The sequence below is a fragment of the Penaeus japonicus genome, unplaced genomic scaffold (assembly GCF_977035675.1).
Source record: "Penaeus japonicus unplaced genomic scaffold, GWHDUDI00000001_assembly GWHDUDI00000008, whole genome shotgun sequence".
Taxonomy (NCBI): domain Eukaryota; kingdom Metazoa; phylum Arthropoda; class Malacostraca; order Decapoda; family Penaeidae; genus Penaeus; species Penaeus japonicus.
The window spans coordinates 13,490,328-13,495,327 of NW_028234410.1; the positions used below are offsets into that span (position 1 = coordinate 13,490,328).

General features: G+C 30.5%; 1 protein-coding gene across 3 annotated transcripts in view; it reads right to left on the reverse strand.

Moving 5' to 3' along the window:
• Positions 1-5,000, reverse strand: part of LOC122246136 (uncharacterized) — a 29,233-nt gene that overhangs the window by 27 nt on the left and 24,206 nt on the right. For all 3 annotated transcript variants that reach the window (XM_086539099.1, XM_086539097.1, XM_086539098.1), the window contains exon 10: positions 1-5,000. This exon is cut by the window's left edge and continues 27 nt beyond it; it is cut by the window's right edge and continues 1,773 nt beyond it. The gene's annotated coding sequence lies outside the window, so the exon portion shown is untranslated.

Consider the following 5,000-nt stretch of genomic DNA (forward strand, 5'->3'; position numbering starts at 1 on the left):
ATATTAGACAAATATATACTCATATAAATAAAATAAAAACAAAATAATTTATGTTGTCAAAAGATACTGGAAGAAAATGAACAGTACAAATGGCACCCTACTCCAGTATAATTTTTTAAATACATAATTACACACAAACAGATAGTGATAATGTCTCTTCCTCGTCAAAAAACAGTATCACTCGGGGTCCGTCTACAAAATAAATTAAGAAGAGTAAGTCAGCTCCCAATGAAAAGAAAGTCATGCAAAGTAATTCAAAACCTGTCTAGGATATTCTTCCCCATGTTCCGTGTTTTAATCCATGCAGCATCTCAAATCATAAAGTTAGAGCTTGTAATTTAATAAGGAAGCATTTATTTCCCCTAGACACTACATTATCATTTTGATTGATCTTAGGAGATATACAAATAGTTTAACAAAAGCACTGTTGTATAAAAAGATGAAGGAATGCTTGATGAAAAATGCAAAGATGACAATACAGTGTAGCAGGTTTCTCCTCATACACATTTGTTTGTTATAGTAAGTACATGCACATATAGTTGTACCAATGCTGTTGATTTTAAGCGTAAAGTCAGATGTAAACCCATCACGCCTCAGTCACCCATATTCCCTTACCATTATGTACAAGGCATGAATGGGCTGCACTAATGACAAAAAACATTATCAATCACAAAAAGTCTGCAAGCATAAGCCACATTAATTTCTTTTGCATATACCTGTATATAATTCAAGCTTGAAATGGCTTCTTTAAACTAAGAAATAAATTTCAAGTGAATTGAAATTCACTTCTCAGTTTAAAGGAGCTATTTCAAGCGTAACAGGATTTCAATTCATTTTAGAAGCACATAGTAAAAGATAAACAGCTACACGGAGTAAAATAATCATAAAGATTACTGTTTATTGATAAACAAAGAGAAAATAACAAGTGAACAAATAATTGGGCATGGATACAAAAAATAAATACTGTGTGAACAAATACCCTTTCTGCTCTTTATTAAAAACATTGGAAACACTTGCAAGAAACACAAACATACAATGACAAAACTAAGTGAATTTTCTATAAAAAAAATAAATAAATAAACAATAAATAAAAAATCAAACTAGCCCTTCTTTATCTTATTTCTATATTAATTCTTCTAGTGTGTGGAACTACATCAAAAGGATATTTTCTGGGCACAAACATGATATGACGTATTTTTTTAATCCTTTGCAAAAATCTAACTAATAAAGACTAGTCACAAACATTGTGCTGTGATAAAAATGTCATTATCTATTTCTTCCCCTTAAAACATAGTCCTTAATGCAATCTTAATATTAACTCTTTGCTGTTTTTTTTCTTTTTTCTTGTCTAGCATTTTTTCACATACAAATAATAAGCATCTACAAATAATCAAGTTATTTCATGTTTTTGATATTCATATCAGAAATGAATTAGCTTTTGCTTAAAATCACTCCTCATTAATTCTACAATATGAACTGTGGCAAGTGATATTCATGTTAATTCTTTTAGTGCTAAACATTTTCGTATATTCCTCAGCTATTCCACCAAAGTGACAAAATTATTGCTTAAGAGTGAGTCAGCGAATAATAAATAATGGAAGTTACATTAATCTTGGCACAGGTATTTTGTCAAGTCATTTTGCTTGAACTCTTTGAAATATATTTAAAATGACCTTGCCTAAATGCAATAAAGTGCAGTCTTCCTCGAAAGACCATCTCTATATCAAAATTAATCCAGCAATCAATATATTTTGATAAACATAGAGACGAGGCATAATCACCGGTGGTAAATGACGAGAAACCTTACATCTATCTACACTTTTTTTGTAACAAAAGCTTCTATTTCAGCACCACACAGCTTGCTGTAAAAGCAGCAGATCATACTAGAAACAAATAATGAATTTGGACATTATTTCTATTGTCTAAAGTCACTGTTCAATAGTTTACTAAGGCAGCAAACAATTACCAACAAAATCAGAAAAGGTACAACCCAACTAGTTCAAAATGCATCACTTTGCTGAAGTTCAACTCAAAATGATGACTTTCATTAGAATTGCAATATAAATTACACAACAACAGGAAAATCATTATGAATTATGAATGCACAGCATATCTTTTAGTGAATGCAAACAGACAATTTCACAAGCAATTGCCTTGATAGAGAAAAAGGAAAAAAAAAATTCTGACAATATTAAAAGCCACTTAGTGGAGAACATTTTTTTTTTTCTTTTTTTCTCTCTCAGAGTGACACAAAAGAAAATCAAGAAAATGCACTATGCAACATCTGCATGACACACTATTTACACAAGTAACAACTAACCACTTTGAAAGCTAAATCTTAGAGGACATTACATTCACATAATTCCTTTTAGTCAACATTTGAGCATTACTCAATGATGAGACAAAGCTATACAGTAAACAAGGATACCTATATCCTCTTACATGGGTAAGTTTAGAACCACACTTAGCAGTAAGCTTTGTCTTTTGTCTAACACAGAAAGTGCAACTTCAGATAAACATGATATGAATTTAGAGTACTGCATACTTGTCTTGTTAAAACGGACTATCATTTTTATCCTTTACTTTAAATACATAATTATTAAGAGACCAATGACGAAAAAGAAACAAAACAACTGTGAGAATTTTTGAGAGGTACTTCCTCTACATTATCATACAGGCTTGTATATGCACACAGATTGGGCTTCAGGTTAAGAGCCCTTTGAGAGCACTTTCCTTTCCTAGTAACAGTTAGGGAAGCTGTATCTCCATCTGTGGAATGAAATTCATAGATCATTCTGTAAGGCTACCCTACTTTTCTAATCTTATTCTCTTGTTCTTTCACAAAAATCAATTGACTAGCACATCCCAGTGAGATCAAATCAATGTCAACCTGCCATTACCTCCTCTTCAAAAGTCTCAACAGAAATACTGTATTCCACTGACTATAAACATTAGAGCCAAAGAAAAGTATATTGTACAGGACAAAAGCAAGATATCAACATGTAACAGCATCCTGGACAAGATTGTACTGTTCAACTCACTTGGACTTGAAGTTTTCAAGTAAAGTGGCACAAGAGAAAATTAAATTTAAACACCAAAAACTTCCATTTGGCTGTGATAATGATATGATACAGAGATTAATGTTCCTGTACACAAACATGCAGATGCAGACAAACACAAACAAACAAACAAACAAAAACACACACACATGCACGCACACATGCAGACATGTGCACACGCACATTTTTATAAACCCTTCCACAGCGGGCATGCTTTTTCTTTAGGTTGAAATTAAAAACTTTTATTACTTCAGTTGTGTAACCGGTATGAATGAGGCTGAAAATAACTTTAACTGCGCAATAAATATATTTGTCACCTTTTGTTCATTGTCTTTAGAAATACATGTATTTCTGATGAAGATTGCATTAAAAAGGCATTAATTACATCTCTTACACTTTTACAATAATTTGCTCTCATTCACACCTTTTTCTACATAGACTCACATATCATACCGAAAGTCTAAAAAATGATAGAAAGCACCCGCAATTCCTGAAGATACCCAACCTAGGTTGTACATCTTAAGAAGCAACCTGCCAAAGAGAGGACAACAAACTCAAATGCACATATAAATACATACACATATAATCATGCACACAGGTAGACTATTTAATACATACGTACAATCCTACATACATGCACAATCATAAAAAGAAGAAAAGATAGATAATCTTACTGGTCAAATATTCCTAAAATGATATTAGCATGATGCTTAAAGAAAAATGGAATAAAACAAATCAACATATGCAGTTGCACATCACGGAGCTTCAGGATATACCATGGCAAACCAGGACTTCATTGATGTAAGGAATTTGAATTCCTTTCAATTCTACTTATTTACAACAGTAGATGTTTTCCTTTTCTTGTACTGTATGCAACCTTGAAAACCCAGAACTTAACATGAAAAAAGTCCAATTTAATATCTAATTTAATATCTAACAACTCTTGTTAACCAGGTGAACAAAATGAACAAAACTTACATCAAAATCTCACTTTTTTCTTCATCTTTTTTTTTTCTTTATTGAATGCAACAAATAAATAAATAAAATCTAACAAGTATCATACTTTGTCTTTCTTCACAGTAAGTCAAGTCTATCCAAATCACTCTCTCTTTTATCAATAATTTCTAGAAAGTGAAAAATATCACTGATGATGATGATAATGATGATGATTATGATTATGATAATGATAATCATGATGATGATGATGATGATGATGATGATGATGATGATGATGATGATGATGATGATGATTATGATGATAATAATAATGATAATGATGATGATGATAATAATGATGATGATAATCATGATGATAATGATGATAATAATGATGATAATAATGATGATAATATTACTACCACTACTACTAATAATAATAATAGTAATTAAAATAATATAAAAATAATAGCATCATCAATATCAACATTAACACTAGCATTCAAATTCTCACACCATTATTACCAGCACTATCATTACTACTATGACTATCATAATAATTATCATCATAACAATATCAGTATCATCATTACTAATACCATCATTATTATTTCATATAATCATTATTTCCTAATTATCAGTATCATTTCATAATTATAATCATTATTATCATTACTATTACCAACATTATTATTATCATCATTACTATAACAATTATTGTTATCATTTTATAATTTTATTATTCATAGTAGTAGTAGCAGCAGCAGCAGTAGTAGTAGTAGTAGAATTAGAAGTAGTAGCAGTAGTAGTAGTAGAAGTAGTAATAGAAGTAGTAGTAGACGTAGTAGTAGTAGGAGTAGTAGAAGTAGAATTATTATTATTATTATCATTAGTAGTAGTAGTAGTAGTAGTAGTAGTAGTAGTAGTAGTAGTAGTAGTAGTAGTAGTAGTAGTAGTAGAAGTAGTAGTAGAAGTAGTAATAGAAGTAGTAGTAGACGTAGTAGT